Source organism: Dioscorea cayenensis, chromosome 15 (genome assembly GCF_009730915.1).
Source record: "Dioscorea cayenensis subsp. rotundata cultivar TDr96_F1 chromosome 15, TDr96_F1_v2_PseudoChromosome.rev07_lg8_w22 25.fasta, whole genome shotgun sequence".
NCBI classification, from domain to species: domain Eukaryota; kingdom Viridiplantae; phylum Streptophyta; class Magnoliopsida; order Dioscoreales; family Dioscoreaceae; genus Dioscorea; species Dioscorea cayenensis.
Genome location: NC_052485.1, coordinates 11,579,953 through 11,600,351, shown reverse-complemented (window position 1 = coordinate 11,600,351; position 20,399 = coordinate 11,579,953). Strand labels below are relative to the sequence as shown.

The following is a 20,399-nucleotide window of genomic DNA, read 5'->3' as shown; positions in this document are numbered from 1 at the left end:
CTAGGAGTTAGGGGAGTATTGTTTTGATTACTTCTCCCACATTTGCTTTTGAATGATATACATTTTGAGTGAGCTTGCATGTGTACATTGGGGACAATGTACAACTTAAATGTGGGGGGGAGTTTCATAGTGCACACATCTTTTCTATTGTTCTTGATGGATATATGATCACATAGCCAATGGCGGTTCACCTTAGTTGCAATGATTCCATTCTTTAGTTTAGGAAAATTTCTAACATTGAATGTTTTCATGCTCTAGTTCTTGCTTGAATTTCTAGGAATTTTTGCCCGATTTACACTTAGTGCACTACTCACTCTTTAAACTCTTTTGGAAACTCAAGTTTGATGTTAAAGGGACTAGTTATAGTTGTTTCTTGTGTTAAATTCTAAAAAAAAACAAAAGTTTTATTGTTTATTTGTGTTTGTTGGGTGGAAAGAGCTACCACCTATGACGTATAAAGCTACTCTCATAAGTCAGATACTAGCTATGCCCTAATGAGAGAAAGAGCTATCTCATAGGATGAGTGAAAGCTACCACTCCGGTAGAAAGAGCTACCACCTCGAAAGTGTGAAAGCCACCTTAGCGGCCGCTTTGGAGAGGGCTACCTTAGAGGATGTGTGAAGCTACTACCGTCTTTGAAATTGCTGTGACTTTTGTAGATAAATAAGTCCCTTATAGTTAGAACTTTGAGCAGTATACCTTGGGTTGTTTTGAGTGAGTTCACACATGTACACGATTTCGGGTGTGTTGTCCTTTTTTATTCAAGTGTTTAGCTAAAGCATTGATTTTTCGTATTTAGTGTTGAAATTTCCCTTTCTTGTAGAATGCTCTCTTTGTATGCTTTGGTGAACCTAAGGCCAATCACTTTCAATATTTTCTTCATTGATGCACATAACATTTTAATTTTTGCTTGAGGACAAGCAAAAGCTTAAGTGTGGGGGAGTTTGATAAGTGCTTGTGCGATATGAATGCGAAGCGTTCATTCCTTATGTTGAGCATTACTTTTCTCGTGTTTTTACACTAATACGTGTGTTTTTATGTTACTTTCGTGTAGGCAAGGTTGTGAGACCGAGTATGAAGGAAAGAAGCCAATGTGGAGCACAATGCACTGATTTTGGAGGAAATCTTGCTAAGGTTCAAACGCGAAGACATAGGTCGGGTGTGAGATGCTAGAGTGTGTGCCAACCTTCTCGTATTCGAGTTTGGCACATCCAATTGGAGGGGCACAAAGGCAGTCACACTCGAGCATTCCGACTTATGCACATAGAATAAGAGCTCCACCAACTTCCCTATCATTGAAGAAGTAAGTGATCTACGACGTGAACGTGTGCCCGTTTGCGTTACTCCGATAAAAGTATGAATTCGGGAAGCTATTCATGCCGGATACTGTAGCAGAGCACCGTAGCAACACGGTAGCAAGCACTGTAGCAGCGCTGTTCACAGCCGACCGAGAAAACAGAAGTTCAGAGAATCCACACGGGCGTGTGGAAATTATCCTCTCCCGTGAGGAAATTCCGTACGGGCACGTGAAGCATCTACGCCCGTGTAGTCACCCGATTCCAGCCCTGTAAAAAGACGATTCAGCCCCGATTTTAATATTCTCTCCATCTTTTCCCCAACTGGAGAGAGGGCTTCGGCTAGGGTTTTGAGGGGTACTGGCTAGGGTTTTGGAGAGATTCTACGGCTCCGACATCGTCATTCCTTAGGAAGAAGGTTGGTAGGGGAGCTTCCATCGAGGTGTATCCTATACTGGATGAGGGAATCCTTGGACGACGAGTAGAGGACTCTCCACAAGACCATCGACACGAACATCGAGGGGGTTTCTTTATGGATTCATTGCTTTTACATTCTATTTCTTTGATTGTACTTAGCTCCATGGAGAGCTAAACCCCTAGTGGGTACTTGGGTATTTGTGAACCCTAGGATGTATTCATTTCTTTGAATCTCTTTATTATGCTTTCAATAAATTGATGTTTATTGTGAGTTCCAACCTTGAATGCTTGAATGTATGAACATTTCCCCTACAGTGACACTAGGGTTGAGAGTTCTTGTTGGTAACCTTGTGAGTGAGTGACACACCACGAGCGTTAGACAGAGCAAGATTGGAGAGGGTTGAGAGGGTGAGTCGAGAGATACAGGAGCGCCCCCTTTCCCCTCCGACGTGATAGATTCTACCTCTGTTCCTCGAGTTCTTTGCGGCCATAATAGAGTGAATGGTCTAAAGGATGATCCTCCGCTGGGGCTTAGTTGCGCGTGCAATGGAGTGAAGCTTTTGAGGTGATCTTAGTATCTAGGGCTTAATCGTGGTTAGGGATCTTCCACCTGGACCAAAGGGTTAGGTCTATAATTAGGAAGAGATTTATCACTTGGAATCCCTAGAGCTCATTGCAACTCTATGCGAGTGCGAGGTTGAGAGGTTATCTAATCTCTCCTCCGGGGCATGTATAGAGTTAGGCATAGTTAACCTTAGATTTGGGACTATGTATTTAAGGCTTTCCATGACTCACTATTGCATTGATTAGAAAGCATAATAGAGGGTTGTTGCACTTAAAATGATTATCCTAGGCGGAGCATTATCCGGGTACCCCATCTTTATCGATTGCCTTACCTCCTACTTTACTTTTGCTCTCTTACTTGTTGTTTTTATTGTCGAGAATTGAATCATTGTCACACTTATGACTATTGATCTTTCACATAACTAAGAATCGAATTAAGTGTTTTTATTCCCTACTCCCTGTGGATTCGATACCCGCTCATCCGAGATTATTACTTCGACAAACCCGTGCACTTGCGAGATATACGCAAGGGGACCTTGTCAACGGGGGTATCAAGTAATATCTTATGTGTGACATAGGGGTCATATTCGATAAGACTAAGGATCTACCCTTACTTTCCCTTCACCTATTGTCTAACTGGCAAATTCGAGTTCAAGTGACCTAATAAATGCCTAAATGTATGTATTTTATATGTATATGTGTACTATTTATACATATTTGGATGAATTGATACCTTTTGTGTGGCTTAATCATTTCTATTTGTGTTACAGGCCTACAGGAAGCTTAGGTGAGCCCACGAACGCATTTAGGAAGAAATCTACACCAAAAACAGTGTTCTAAGACCTCAAGTACTGTAGCATTAATGTAGTAAGCACTGTATCACAAAAGAGATGAAGAACTTGTGAAGCCTTGGGTTTTCCTTGCAGGCACATTACGGCCGTGAAGAAGCCCGCAAGCCAGCTGGAGAAAACTGAGTACATGATACTGCAGCAAAATAATGTAGAAGTTTTACTATATTAAAGGTACTGGCAAAATTACTGTAGTAGGTGCTATGGCACATTATGATAATTTTGGCAGACATCTGGAGGGGTTTGGGGGCATCTTCACGGTCGTGAGCCAAGCTATGATGTTAACCAAGGAAGACCTTTAAAACAGGGTTTAGGGCATATGTTCATCATCTTCTTCCCCTTTCTTAAGCTCTCCACCCCCAACTTGGATTTTAGGTGAAGAACGACATTTGAGGGCATTTCTCAGGACGAAATCGAAGGGAGAAGCACATAATGGCAAGATCTGCCTTGATCCCATTTGTAGAGGGTTGGAGATCATGAAGGAAGCCACCTTAGATGAGGCATTTGTGGAAGCTTTCCACCAATCCAAAGTGTTATTCGGCCTCAAATTTTTGACGGAGCCTTTATTATACTTGTTTCAATTTTTCTCATGTATTAAACATCGTATTTGCTTTTGTGGATGGATAAACCCCAAGGTCACCGGATGCCGGTGAACCTTGGGGTGAACTTGCTTGTTTTGATGTTTTGATTACTTTAATGCATTTGATTGGTTTGTGGTTTAAGCCTCGTATTCTTTAATGTTTTGAATTGCATGAGAATTGTATATTCAATTTCTAGGTTATACTTGTTTGTGTGACCATCGCCCTTGTACTAGACTCACTAGGTTTAAAAGGGATTCATGTATGAATACGCCATAACCATTAGGGATGAACCTAGGTATTGTGTTTGACCCTACTTAGAGACTTCCCTAAGAATAATGCAATAGTAGGAGGATCAATATCCATGACCATGTTGTACGGGATTCGGGGTTGACCGCCATGACCATCGGGGTTGACCTACTTTAGGTTATCTCTTTGCCCAAACCCGTCATTGCTTTGTGATCTTAACATCCTTCTAGCTTTAGTAGCCCCGAGGGAATCTGTATCCGTGACCATCTTCTTCCATAGACATCTTCTTTCACCTGGCTGTGTAGACATCTTCTTTTAGTTTTTTTTCTCCCATTTTTAGTAGTTTAGAGGACTAACTAGAATTTTTAGGCTAGACAACGAGTAAAGTGGAAGTAAGGGTTGCTGCTTAGCCTCGTAGAATATGACCCCTGTGTCACTCACAGGGTTTTACTAGATGACCCCGTGCATTAGCAAGAGTAACATCATGATCTAAACTACTAAAAAGATTAAAAAGAGCTAGAAGGATGCGGATCCCATCAGGACTACTAAAGCTAAAAGGATGCTAGGGTTACAAAAGAAATGGTGGTTTGGGCTAAGAGATTTTTAAAGTAGGTTAACACTGAATCCCTTGATAATTAACACCTAATCCCATACAAGTATTGATCAAAATCACTTCCGACCAAATCCTTATATGATTGCACTACATTTAGGGAAATCTCTATTTAAGGTCAAGGTCAAACTTAATGCCTAGGTTTGATCCTAATGGTTTGAAAGGTACCTGATAAGTGTTAAGCTGATCAAATTTTCTATATCATTTATACTAAATTTAGCATGAAATTGTGTTTGCTTAGAATCTCAATTGTATGAAATTTCATCCTTTTGTTCACAATGACCTTTATTTATATTTTAAGAAGAAAGAAGTGAATTTGAGGATGTTTTGAAACAAAATGAAGCATGCTGCTAAATCAAGTTGACACCACGACTCACAACGGGCGTTATGGAAATACACAACGCCCGTTATCTTTACTCACCACTACTGTGATCAAGCTGTGGCAGCATGAACTTACTGGTAGCAACATAGAAGCCATAACGACCTTATAATGGTTTTTGTAAAGTTCATAACGTCCATTGCAAGACACATAACGCCCAAAGACCATGCTAGGAGGCGACTTGGACCACAAGCAATAACTTATTCACAACGCCCATGGTGGAGCTGATTACTATAAATACCACAATATTATCTAAATTTGGAGAGACTCTTTTGTCGAAAAAGCTAGGGCGGCCAAATTTTTGGAGATCGGAGTGGTGGGAGATTATGTTTCTTCCATAATCCAATGGATTTCAGAGAATTTCTCAAGAGTACATCAATAAGCATCATCGTAGAAGATCGTGTGTGATAGGCATCTTCAAAGATCATCATCAGTGGGGCGTGAGTGACACACGTCATCAGATAATCTTGGGATCCTCTAATTCCAATCTTTGAAGAACTATTGGAGGGAGTTAGTCTAGGAATACATTAAACACGTATTTATTATTTATTTGGTCTTGTGGTTCTATTGTGCTTTGATGCTTTGTTTTGTATGATCAATAAGAACCTAATTCAAGGAGAATTGTATGTCTAGGGCACTCGGTTATTATTTATGAATCTTGATTGCTTAATAAAAATTGTTCTAATTTTTTTAATCATTGCATGTTTTTAATTGATTGTTACATGTTGATGTGGATGAGGAGGATATGCCCCCATATTGATGATGTCCATGCAATGATAGATCTACGCATGTTCTAAGAGGTTAGGCATAGCTAGGTTTCTAGATTAGGGATTGATTGTCCTTTAGGCTTAGAGTTTGATTGGTCTCTTCTCGTGGGATTCCCGTACTTAAGACAAATATATAATACTGGGGTAGAAAATATTCCATCTTAAGTTCCTAGTGCTTTAGACCTAGTCACCATGGCTTATTGAGGCTAGTAGGCCTTTGAATTCCCCTGTTTGAATCAAGAACACGATTGACACTCAACACTTACCATAATTAATAATCGAGATCACTAAAGTACATGCCCCCAACTCCTTCTAAATATGCTTAACGGTGTCTCCAATTGTATTGCTTGATACTGTTGTATAAGTAGAAATAAATAAAGAGCGTAAACCATTAGGCTATTAATTAAGTGAAAAGGAAGTAATAGGAGCCTCTCGCCATTCCAGGGGAACGTGTTCATCCATGAGGTATTGCTTGACAACCCGTACACTTGCGCTATCATAGACCAATTGTAGTATTAAATACATACTTGCATGCTTATATGACTGCATAATTTACACAGCCATAATGTGTCCGTCAAGTTTTAGGCACCACTGCAGGGAAACATAGTCAAGAGATTCTAAGTAAACTTGTAGCTTAGTGTTTTATGTAATTCTTTTTATTTGTATAAATTATTATACTCATACAATGTTGAAGACTTATTATGTTACTCTCTTCTATAGGTGACTGTTCATGACTAGATCTAATCCCATGAATTTAGTAGAAGGAAGCAGTGAACTAGAAAGAGCCCTAACGTTGTTGAGGAAACTCCAGACGAGATCAATTATGGAAGCAAATAGTGATAGTAATAGTGCAGAATCTGCAACCATGGCTGAACTAAGAAGAACATCATCGGAGTATGAGAGACCATAGTTTATAGGGGAAGAATTCAGTGTGCAAGCCCCAGAAGTATTACCTAATAACTTAGAAATCAAAGCTAGCACTATTGGGATGATTTAGAACTTTTTTCAGTTTGATGGCCTAGCTAATGAAGACCCACCTTCCCATTTTTCAAAATTTTTATAGATCTGTTTAATATTCAAGATGAGCACAGTGACAGATGACGCGATTAGATTGTGACTCTTGCTTTTCAGCTTAAGAGGTTTGCCATATCAGTGGCTTACTTCCCTAGTACCACGCTCGATCAAGACAAGGAATGACTTGGTGCAGAAATTCCTTGGATGATACTTTACACCAAGCAAGACAACGAAGATCAGGTAGGAGATCTCAGCATTTAAGCAAGGAGAATCAAAAACACTATTCAAGGCATGTGAATGATTCAAGGACCTTCTTAGGCAGTGTCCGCATCATGGATTCTGTTCATGTATGAGATTATAAATTTTTGTATAATGGGATGAACTACTAGACTAGGCAGCTTATTAATGTAGTATTAGGAGGATCTCTGAGTAACAAGTATCTTGAAGAAGAAAAATAGTTATTCAAAGATATGCAACCAATGAATCACACTGGAGTTCAAGAGGGAGATAGCTAAGAGTTCCTCAACTATATGAGATAAACGCAGATACTTTTTTGGCGACAAAAGTAGATGTGCTAACACGAAAGTTGAATCTACTCATGAACAATGGTCAGGGTGCCAGCTTGAATTCCGGGGTCATTTTATTTTATGAAACTTGTGGAGGAGGCCATGAAGCATCTCAGTGCCCGACTATAAGCCCAACAGTAGCTCCTATGGAACATGTTGACTATATCAGTGGTGGTCAAAGGAACCAGAATAGCCCGTATAGCATCACATACAACTAGGAATGGAGGAACCATCCTAACTACTCCTAGAGTCAAGGTCGCCAGCGGAGGTCTCCCCCTTAATAGAACTACCAATAGCAGTCCCAATAGCTACAACCTGAAAGGAAGATGTCCATAGAAGATGTTTTGGCCAATTATATGACTAGTAATGATGTGCAAATATATGAGTTTGGTATGACATTACAAAACGTTCAAGCATCAATCAAGAACTTGGAAAATCAATTTGGACAATTGGCAAGAGCTAGTACTGAAAGGCCTTAAGGAAGCCTCCCAGGCAACAACGAAGTAAACCCAAGAGAACTGCTTAAAGCTATCTCACTACATAGTGGTAAGACCATTGAGGCAAGGACCACTCAAGGTCCCAGTATTGCGATAGAAATGACAACTGATAAGTGCTTGAGTATAAGTATTATTAAGTATACTTTTCTTACATTGAGCATCACTTTTATCAGTTTTTATGACTCATTCTTGTGTAATTGTATTCTTTTATGCATTTAGGGTTGTGGAGACAAGTTTGGAAGAAAAGAAGCAAAAATAGATCATGAATGAGATTTTTGAGGAATCTTTTGTACCAAACAAGGATCAAGGCACAAGTTGTGGTCAAAGGCATATGGGTGTGTGCCAACCTCCAAAATATGCTAGTGAATCTACAAATTGGATTGGCACGAAGACAGTCACACACAAATGCTCCAACTTGTGTAATATTGTCAAGATCTTCGTCAATGTGTTTTAAAGTGAAGATGCGACATGATTTACTGCATGGATGTGTGCCCAACCATGCGGCCTCAATGGAAGAAGAAGATTTCAGGAGTACTGTAGCAAAGTATTGTAGCAATTATTGTCCACAGTGCGCAGAAAATAAAGAGCCTGGAAATTCACACTTGATAAGTGTCTAAGTATATGTATTTTAGTATATGTATTTTATACTTCTAGCATGTATTTTGTAAGAATGGATGCCCGTTTTGTACTTAATCATGTATTATTTGCATTATAGGGCATGGAGAAGCCATGGAGGACACGAAGATACGATTTGGGCGAAAAAGAGAAGAAAATCAGGTCGCGGTATTGTAGCGTAATACTACAGCTGGGCACTGTAGCAAGATTACTATAGAAGTCACTGTAGCACTTGGAGAGTTTTCAAGGTAGAAAATGTTTTAGGCTATACGGCCTCGATGCAGCCCAGGATTGACCCCAGTATTGACACTGTAGCAAGAGAAACAAAGGTTTGCCTTAAACCATACGGCCTAAATGAGGGCCCCATAGACCCCTGGATTGACCCCGGGATGGCTCATTTTGGGAGATATTGTGCCTCTTTTGAACCCTTGATGACCCCTATACGGATGGGATACATGAGGACTATAAAAGAACATTTTAGGGCATGAAAGAAGGGGATTCTTGGCAGCCATTACTTGGAGAGGATAGAGGAGAACGAAGACATGTTGAAGAAGAATATCCTTGAGGCTAGAGAGGTCACCAAGAGCTTGATCTTCAAGGGGAGAGATTCATCAGCAAGAGAGGAGGAACCAAGGGTCATTCGTCATTCATTTGGTTAGAGGAAGCGTCATTCGCCCGACCTTGCATTTCTTCTTCATCATTTCGACTAGGGAGTATCATTTATGAATTTGTTTCTTACTTTACTTGACTTTGTTATGCTTGTTTGTATGATGGCACATTAAACCCCCAAGGCCACCGGATGTAGATGAACCTTGGGGGGTTCATTATGTATTTTGGATGCTTTCTTTTGAATTGAAATGCATTGGGTTGATTTATGGTTTAGTTCATTGTTCTTCATGCCTAGAACTACTAAATGGAGAGATCTGTAATTCTTATTTGAGTTATACATGTATATGTGACCTACTCGCATGTATTAGATCCTTAATGAACTAAAAGGGGTTTGCTTGTATCGACATGCCGAGAAATTGGATGTCGGTAGCCCTCCGAATCTTAAGGATAGACTTAGGGTTAGTGTATTCTTATTTTGAGATCTCCTTGTACTCAATGCAGTTGTAGGGATGTTGGTTAGAGAGACATTCCTTCATCATTCGTATTGGATTAGGGTCCAATTGCTAAGAAATTGGGGTTGGTCTAATCTTGACATCCCTCGGTCTAAATCACCCTTGCTATGCTTTTATCATGCATCCATATATCATGATGACCCCTCAAGGGGATCCTCATCCATAGGCCTCTGTATCTCATTGTTTCTCTTGTAATCACTTGTCTTGCCCTATGATTCCTATACTTGTATTTGTTTACTTTCTTGCATATATTAGAGTAGTTCACCATGCTTAAGTTGTGAGGTTAGATAATAAGTGATGGAGGAGTAATAGGATCTTCTTAGCCCGGTGGAATACGATCCTTGCTTGTTTGCACAAGGTATTACTTGGAGATCTAGTACACTTGCGGGGAAGCGATCAACACGCTTGTGTGGAATTTCCACAGGGGCGTGTGAAATTGCGATTTCAGCCCTTTAAATACCGCTTCGAGATATCATTTTATGGATCCTTTTCCTATCTTTTGGAGATAGCGCGGCTAGGCCATGGAGAGGTTTTTTCTGGGATTTGGAGCATTTCTACGGTAATCTACATTGATTTCTTTCAAATAAGAGTTATTGGGGGAGCTTTCAACGGCATTGATTCGGCAAGCCGTGCCCTAGGCTCGACGGAGGAATCTTTGAAGAAGTAGAAGCTACTCTTCAAGACCCTCATCACGGAAAGTAAGGACGTTATCTTTATGGAGTTTTTGCATTCACTTTTGATTTTATCTTTGATTTTGTATTGCTCCCTGGAGATCTAAACCCCTGTGGTACTTGGACTTGTAAACCCTAGGATGGTTTTGTTTCATTAATTTCTATTATTATTCTTTTAATTGATGTTTTAATTGAGTTTCAATCTTCTGTGCTTATTGTTTTGATTTTCCCTTGGAGTTACACTTAGGTTGAGAGTTTATCTAGGCAACCTTTTGAATGAGTGACACTTCATTAGGTTAGACTTAGCAAAATTGGAGAGGGTTGAGAGGGTGAGTCGAGAAGTATCGAAATGTCCCCTTTCTCCTCCGATATGATCTATCCTACCTCCATGTTCCAAGAGTTATTTGCGACCATGATAGAGTGAAGTGCTAAGAGACCTTCTCCGCTAGTGCTTAGATTTATGAGTGACAAAGAAAAGTGTTGAAATATCCTTAGTGCTGGGGCTTAATTGTAATAAGGGATCTTTCGCCTGGACCAAAGGGTTTGATCTAAATTAGGGAATAGGGTTTATCACTTGGAGTCTCTAGAACCTCAAGCGGTTCCACATAGTATGAGGTGTTCAGAGTATCTCTTTCCACCGGGGCATAGTGTAGAGGGCTAGTCATGGTTGACCTTATGTTTGGGACCAAGTGTCTTTGGATCTCCACGACTCATTAAACTTTTATTAGGGAAGTATAATATTAGTCTTGCACTTGAAACAATAGTCCTAGGGTGAACATTGTCTGAGTACCCCACTTTACCATTGAGTACCTCTTCTAATTACTCTTTCTTACTCTCTTTTCTTATCTCTTTAGTTTCATTAATATTTTGAATTACGATCAATAATTGATTTTAACGTTAGCTAAGTAGCAATACTTCTTATTTCTAGACATCTATTCCCTATAGATTTGACTGCCCAGCCATTGGGTACTTTATTACTTCGACAATCCGTGCACTTACGGTACACACCCGCAAGGGGTGTGTTAGTGACCTTATAAGAAGGCCCTAGTACTGCACAAGAATCCATAGCGGAAGAAGAGGGAGCAGTTGAGGAAGAGCCAAAAGAGTCATCACCAGCTCAATCCACTGTTAGAAAAAAAAAACAAAACCAAGTTCCTTATCCTTCTAGACTGAAAGTCAATGAGGATGTGCAATGAAAGAAATCCTTGACTATCTTCAAGCAACTCCATATAAACATCCCCATAGTAGAAGCATTGTCCCAAATGCTGAAGTATGCTAAATTTTAAAAGGACTTGATCACCAGCAAGAGGAAGTTGGAAGAGGTCGATGTGATAGCTCTCAATGGGAACTATTCCGCCATAGTGGATAAAAAGATGCCTATAAAGTTGAGAAATCTTGGAAGTTTGTGGTCCAAGGTTTTTTGGGTGATGGCGTGGAAGAAAATACACTTACTAATCCTGGAGCTAGCATAAATGTAATGGTATGCACCATATACATGAAGATTGGATTGGGAGAGGTAAAGTCGACAAGAATGACTTTGCAGTTGGTCGATAGATTAGTGAGGAGGCCGTGGGGAATTGTGGAAGATGTGCTTGTAACTTTGGTAAAACTTGTCTTCCCCATAGACTTTGTAATTATTGACATAGATGAGGATATAGAGACCCCACTCATTCTTGGATGACCCTTCCTAAATACATCTGGGGCCTTCATCAATCAGGGAGATGGAAAGATGACATTAAAAGTGGGAGATGAAGAAGTGGTGTATGAACTCCCTAGTGCCATTAAGCACTCAATAGACCAAGATGATTAATGTTATTTTGCACATGAGCCTGATCTTTCTATACACAATTTTGTACATGATGTATTCATGTTGAACCCTCCTTCTGAATATGTGGAGGAGTAGCTTGGGTAAGGAAAGATACAACTATCAAAGCCATGACTTCAGAGGAACAATATAGGGAGTAATGTGAGAGCTGCATCGGCAAAGAAGGTGTGGAGAAAGGTACAACCAAAAGAGGATCACACTATTGAGATAACAAACTCTAGTACTTTAAAATAGGTAATAAAGGAAAGGCTCCCATATATGCTTCAAGTAACCTATCAGAGCCATCTTGAGGTAAGAATAGGGATGTTAGGCTTGTGACGTAATACAATCACTTCTTGGGAGGCAACCGAAGTAGTTTTCAAAACGTTAGTTTATTTACTCATAGTTTTCAATATTAGTTGTTGTTTAATAAAATACAAAAAGTGGTAATTAATATGAAAGTGTGAAATTGACACACCCTCACTGCATTTTATGAGCAAAACATGATGGGGGAATCCAGTATTATCAGTAGGAATTGTTTTCTTGACGTTTTACATAGGGAACATCTTTAGTTTTCATTGCGAGAATCACAACGGGCGTGTTAAACCCGTTATACCCATTATGATGTTCAGGTAGAGAGATAAACTTTTCTGGAAAATTGAGTGAGTCTGCAACGAACTTATAACACTCGTTGGGATGGCCATGGTGATTTAAAATGGCCGTTCCACAGAGTGTGTTGTGGCTCTGGTATTTTCAGAGGTATGGCATAGCTTCACCATGCCCGTTGTCTGCCCGTGGTGCACACAACAAGCCCTATAACGGCCATTGCCAACACTTAGAATTTTTTTTATCCCAAATCAAGTTGACAATGGCCCCATAATTGGCTTATAATAGCCATGGTGCCTCGAAGAGACTGAATACATGAACAATGTCCATTGTTTGGCAGTTGTTACCTATATTATGGGGAGATATAGGGTCACCGAAGGCCGACTCTTGGCTTTTCTCACTCAAAACTCACTTTCCTCTCTGTCACTTCACCAGAGGCCCTTCCGTGATCTTTGCCTAGTGATTTGAAGGAGCTTGGGTTTATTTCCACTCGATTTAGCACTATATCAACTCGATTCTCAACATGGAAAAATCTCTCTTTTGGGCCGATTTGGTAAGAACCTTTCGAAACCTTTTAAATCACGATTTTATAATATTTCAATGGCATGAAATTGTTTAATGATGCTTGGTGAATTTTTTAAGTAAATTTCCATCGAAATAGGCTAATGTATAGAAATTTTTCACCATGGTCGAGCATCACAACAGTCGTTGTGATGATCATTGTGTTCAAACACTGAACAAGGGAAAGATGAGCCACAATGGTTGTTATCCACCTATTATGAGGTGTTATGAGATTTTTCCTAGTCATCTCACCTCAGCAACACCTAGCAATGAGAGGAAACCCATTATCAGTTGGTTGTTGCTTCACTGTAGGACATAACGGACGCATCACGAGCACTGTACGCCAGTGGTGGCCCTAACACAGTGCATAGTTAAGCTGTTGAGTCACACTACGGGCCATTATGTACTTGTTATAACAATCCAGAGATACATCATGGCCTTGGTAATGGCCATTGTAAGACCATTATGGTTATATATAACGGTCGTGATGTACCCATTGTGCAGTCGTTATTCCTTCCTACATTACATTTTCCATATTCTATTAATTGATTTTCTGTATTCTTTCCGAATTGTAGGTCATAGGTCAAAAAAGAATTACTAGTGGTCCCATGGTAGAGGACGAGAAAAAGAAAAAGACTGGAGAGTCTTCTTAGCCATCAGTACCATGGTTCAGGGATCTCAGGCACAGAGCTTGCTGCAGGAGCCTCATTGATCAGAGATTCATTGAGGGGCATAGGATAGACTGGTCGATGCCAGAGCACAATGGTCTCACTGATAAGGAACAGGATCCTATTTTAGTTTAGGGTTTAGATTAATTCTTCGGTATAGATGAGCTAATGTATTGGGAGCTCACGATGGAGGTCATGAGCTGTTTCAAGCTCGACCATACCATCATCAGCTTAGGGCATAGCTAGGTTTTCAAATTAGGGATTGACTGTCCCTTAGGATTAGGGTTGGATCAATCTCTTCTTTTGAGATTCCCGTACTTAAGGCAAAAATAGGTGACTTGGTTGGAAGAGATTCAATCTTAAGTTCCTAGTGATTTAGACCTAGTCACCATTACTTATTGGGGCTAGTAGGCCTTTGAATGCCCTCGGTTCGAACATAGAACACGATTGACACTCAACGCTTACCATAATAAATAATCAAGATCACTTTAGTACATACCCACCCCCCACTCCTTCTAAGTATGCTTAACTAATCTCCAATTCTATTGTTTAATAGTGTTGTATAAGTAGAACTAAAAAAAGAGTGTAAACCATTAGACTATTGATTAAGTAAAAAGAAAGTAATAGGAGCCTCTCGCCATTCCTGGGGAAATACAACCCTCGTGTTCATCTACAAGGCATTACTTGATGACCCATATACTTGTGGTATCACGGACCAATTGTATTATTAAATACATACTTTCATGCTTATATGACTGCATAATTTACCCACCCATAACACGTCCGTCAATAGCAAATACCCAAATCCCTCAGTGTATTAGTATATGGATCCCTTTCAAGCTACGTGAGTCTAATATAAAACACTTTTCGCACTCCTAGTACAAACTAGAAATAGAACCACAGAGTTCTCATGCAATCAAATATAATTAACAACACATAGCAAGAACCAAAAATCACACACATTACATTAAATGTAAATCACACCATCCAAACAAGCAAGTTCATCCCAAAGTTCAACAACATCTTGTGGCCTTGGGGTTTAGCCATCCATACAAGCCAATAAGAAGAATAAAGGCATCGAAACAACTAAAGTATGCATAACAAGACTTCCTCAAGCAATGGAGATGAGATAACGAGCTGGATCATGTTGAAAGCTTCTACTGGCGCCGCAATGGTAGCTGCTTCTCTCATCATCTTCAAGCTCTCCTAAGGTGAGATCGGTGAAGATCTTTCCAAATAATGCTTCTCCCTTTGTTTTCCACTCTCTAAATGGCAAGGATCGGCCCTCTCTTGCCCGGATTACGCCTCCTTACCTTAGGGCTTCAAAGCCTCTCCCCAAAAGTCCCTTTTAATTTTACTCTTATGCCCTTATAAAAGTCATTTGCCCGAGCTTTATGGGCTCCATGCGAAGCGCATGGATGCCTGTGAGGCTCCCAGCCTTTTCTGCTAGAAATTCATCTAGGGACACTATAGTACCTGCTATAGTATTCCAGTTACAATAAATGTGCTACAGTAACTGCTACATTATCCATCTATAGTGTTCGGTGCAAAAAATTCTAGTGAACCTCATGGGTATCCTTGCGGCCGCATGGAGCCTGTGAGGCTTTCATCCAAACTCTTGTGGCTTTGATCTTGCTTCATGCTACAGTGCTCGAAACCCTAAACATTGTTTTAGATGCTAATTTTTTCCCAAATAAGTTCTTGAGCTCATCTTGGCTTCTTTATGACATGCAACACAAATAAAATAAATTTAAAAACAAAATGGGCATCGATTCATCCAAAAGTGCATGCTAACATACAACAATTGTGTATACAAATACATATATTTTAGCACTTATCATAGGCTCTTCTAAGTTTTGGTGGAAGTTCGGCTTAGAGATTATCTGATAACCTTCTCTATTCTCACAATGGCTCTTATATGGAACCCTAAAATCACAATTTATGGGGTATCCATGCCTAGTGGATAAAGGGTGGATACAGCCTGGAATTAGGCCTTTGAAAGTGTGCTCGAGAGTATGATTACACTGTTGTTGGGCTATCCAACAGATCATCAGGGAAGGGGAAAGATATAGTGGATTCCGGAAATCTCATGGTCCTAGGATCATAAAAGAAATGGTTAAACCAATAAAGAGATTAAAAATGAAATGAAAGTACATGATGAATGTTCTAAATAAAATATAAGGCTATGTATAAATTCTCACCCATCAAACACAGCTATAGCTATGCTGTGTCTTCATTGTCCTTATCCTAAACTCACTGAAAGATCCACCCTTGTGGGATGAATGCCCACTTGCAGCATTCCTCTGCACACGAATGACAAGCCTCACCTTATTATTTTTGATGCATGTGAAATCAAAATTCCTTGATTGGGTGAAATCCGCAAGCTTTTGCTTCCAACGTTTGGACTCTTTAATAGTCATGCTAATAGCAGGAACAATGGTGGATAAATAATTGGGATAACGGTGCACAGAGATTAGCTCGACTTTCCCTCATGCTTTTATATTGTCTTGGTAATTATGTTGCATGGCTTCATCTCCAAGGGCCCTGCCAATGGCAAACAGATTAAACACTTCAGGGGAGACAAACATGTAAAAACATACGCAACACCTCGTTAACCCCTTGAATGAAGTCAACAATGATGATAACATCCAAAGAGTGACAGTGCATGGCCGTTGTGGGTAATCATGAAGTCTAAATGATTGTTAGTTGTGCTGACATCTCCAAACCTCTAGACGAAATCAACAACTATAAAAACATCCACACAATGATGATGTGTGCTCATTGTGGAAACTCATGAAATATGAATGACTGCTAGCTACGTTAATCACCCACGCGGACCTCACCAAACCCATGGAGGAAGTCAACATCAATGATAGTATCCATAGAGTGGTGGTGTATGTCAAGTTTGTACAAGTGTAAAGTATGGCATCATGTGTTGACCTCAACAATTGATTTAGACGAATGTCAACATCAAGAGAGTAGTTGCACATGTCCGTCTATAAGATCATATAATCAAAAATAATTATTTTGACCTCCTGTGATAGGTTGGCCAGAATTTTGCAAGAAGCCAACAATAATGGTAACTTTCGTATTCAATCAACTACAATGAGTAAGCCAACTATCTACAAAAGAAGGATAAAAAATGGGCAGAGAACATAGCTCTAATGTGACACATTGCAGGTAATGTGTTGTGGCATGAACATGTTGCAGCATAGAAAGATGTTCACTTCACTCTTGAGAGAACATATAAACAATAAATTAGCCTATTCAATTAAGTAATACCCCTCACGCAAGCACGAGGTGGTCGTATTCCCATAGCCTAAGAAGCTACTCTTACTTCCTCTTCGAATGTTTTTATCCTACAAATTCGAGTAATGTGTTGAAACTACAAAGCAATAAGAAAAACTCTACTTAGATGTCTATAGTGAAGGCAAATCAAAGGTAGGAATCAGGTAAGGGAAATGGTCACGGATAAGGGTTCCCATGGGGCTACTAAAGTTTGAAGGATGCCCCGACTGTCATGCAAATGGTGCTTTGGACGGAGAGAATCCTAAGATAGGTCAGCCCAATGGTCACAACAATTAACCCCTAATCCGTTATGAGTATGGATACAGAATTTCTTTCGATCAAATTCCCCTACGATTACAATGAGGGTTAAGGACTTCTCAAATTATGGTCAAAACACAAACTAGGTATAACCCTAATATTGGAGGGGTACAAAATACCCGATGATCACAGCGTATTCATACAAGTAACCCTTCCAAGCTAGGCATGTCTAATACAAGGGCGATGGTCATGCAACCTAGTTTAACCTAGAAATCAATACACAGAGTTCTCAAGCATACCAATACCATAAAGTACACCAAGCATGGATCACAAACATACCAAATACAATAAAACAAGTCATAGCATTTAATCTACACACATTCACCCCCAAAGTTCACTTACAACATCAAACTCCCTCAGAGGTAAGAGGCTGAATGACACTTCGGATCCCCCGTAGAAAGGCTTCCATGGACGCAACTCAAGGGGTGGCTTTCCTTGTTGTCTTCAACCTTCTAAAAATGTGCCCTAGGAGTAGATCTTGCCAAATCATGCTCTCCTCGTTGATTTCCACCTTGGAGATGCCCTCTCCGGCCTTCTTCTTCCTTTGATCAAGAATAGTGGTGATGAGCTCCAAGCAAGGCCTTCCTCTCTCCTCAAAAGATGCCCTAAAACTTTCTTAAAAACTCATCTCAGGGTGACTTGCGATCTGGCTTACTGTTAGCAAACGGGCCGTGAGGTTGTCAATCATTTGGCTGATTTTCCAGTATGTTGCGGTCACGGCTGTGAGGTTTCTCGTGACAAATTCTAAATTAGCATTTTTTTTCAAGTGTTCATGCCTGTAACATGAAAGAAACCAATTAAATCATAAAAGGGCATCGATTCATCAAGAAAATACACAAATAGTATACCGCAGATACATATAAAATACATACATTTAGGCGTTTATCACCTAACCCCCTACAAGTTCATGGCGGAGAAATTTCTCAATCTCACGCCTCACACCAAATATGGTTGCATAAATCTTAGGGAATACGGAGATAAAGTGTAATAATCAGAAGGAAAAAGGGACACTCCACTATCTCATAACTCAACCTCTCAACCCTCTTCAATCTTAAAGTTCTAGCCCTAATGGAGACCTCTCTCTCACCAAGACTAACAAATCATACAAACAAATCAATTACAAGGATTAATAAGACATGCAAGCAATGAGAAAACAAGATTGAAATTCAATTAAACTCGGATTTAATAGAAAATAGAAAGTAAATCAACACAAAGATAAGATCTTAGGTTTCACATGCCCAAGTACCTACTAGGGCTTAGCCTTCCATGGGGCAAATTACAAAACAATTAATGCAATGTAAATCAATGAAAACCATTGAATCAAACCCCCATGAATTCGTAATGATGGCCTTGATGGGTCATTCAACATCTTCAAGGATCCTTCTCTGAAGCTAGGTCACCGAAGGTTCCCTTGATGCTATAATGAAGAAGAGATTTATCAAAGTTGGTGAAGAACGTCCCCCAAATTATCTAAAGACCTTTACTCTTCTCTTAAGGTCACATGGATGGGCACACATCCACGTGGTAGGTTATGAGGCTTCTCATCATCTAACCATGTTTGAGAAAATTCTTGAATTCTTTACACAAGTAGGGACATAAGAGTGTGACTGCCTTTGTGCCCTTCCAACTCACAATTTGGCTTTAATTCTCTTCAAAGTTGGCACACACCCCTGTGTGTATGAGCTTCTCTTCTGTCTTGATCCTTATGTTGCAAAAAAACTCCACAAGAAGTGTATTCATAACCTATATTTGCTTCATTTCCTTCTTTCATGACCTTCACAACCTATTTGCACAAAGTAACACCAAATACACTTTTGTGAGATATAAACCATGGTAAAAATGATGGTCAATGCATGTAAAAATTATAGTCAATGGGACATCTAACAATGCTAGCAACCAAGACTTTACTCATGGGCTATACTAGCTCAAATTTGTTTTACAATTCGTTTATAACTGTAAATAGTACACCATCAATTATTGGAAATTTATGTTGAGAATGCAACAAATGAAGTTCTCTCAGTTGCATCCTCCACATCATTGACCTCTATCTCCATGAGCTGTTTCTTGTACAAATTATGCGCAGTACACATTATACAGAAGTCACTCTTGGTTGCAACTTAACAATCGATCCTATGTTCATTGGAGACAATATACTGCACCCTAATAGAGATCAGTTGCAAGCCCTATCTGCGGCAGATGCTCTCAAGTATTAACTATCATGGTATTATATGGTAAAGTTCACAATGTGGCCACCTATGCGCCACCTCACCACGGCAATAAAGGAATCCATGGTTTAGCTAGAAAATTGAAGCATAAGTACGATTACAAAAAATTGCAATGATAAAGCAGGCCAGGTCTAGAACAACCATTGACTATACTTAAGCAGAGGAACCTTCGACATTTGGAAAGAATTTTTCCACCAAAAAAAACAGGACTAAGGGATAGTTTTATGATTGCATTTAATAAAAATCTATTAATTGTTTGATTAGATGTTTGCAGGGACTGTAGTTTCACCTGGACAAAAAAAAAAAGGTTTTCCCTGTCAATATGCAAGTTAGAGTCCTTTATTTGTTGGAATGAAATTTTGAGAGATTGTATAGTAATTATCCTTTTTTTTGTTTTCCTAAATTGACCTTTGGTATTTCACTATTTTGAAAAAAAAAATCTTGTTATGAATGTGCAATTTTGTTAATGTTGTTTGAGCTTCTGTGTTTCAGTTCATATATAATTATTACCATGCATGTATCAACATACATCTAATAGTGGTTGATTTCAATATATGGAACACAGTTCATGAGATGCTCAAGTACTTATTAAACTTTTATAGAGGACCATGAGTTAATTATTCAGGCATAACTTAGTTGGAAGCTTTAATCATTTCTAAATACTTGAAGTAACAAAATTAAAATTATGTACCATGAAAATTTTTATGTTTTTATAATTAAAATTGATAATAATTAAAA

The 20,399-nt window shown here is 39.4% G+C and overlaps 1 non-coding gene across 1 annotated transcript; it reads right to left on the bottom strand.

Moving 5' to 3' along the window:
- Positions 1-6,953: 6,953 nt before the first annotated feature.
- On the bottom strand, positions 6,954-7,060 carry LOC120278311. The gene has a single exon (XR_005541648.1). It is a non-coding gene; the product is annotated as a small nucleolar RNA R71 (small nucleolar RNA).
- Positions 7,061-20,399: the final 13,339 nt, after the last annotated feature.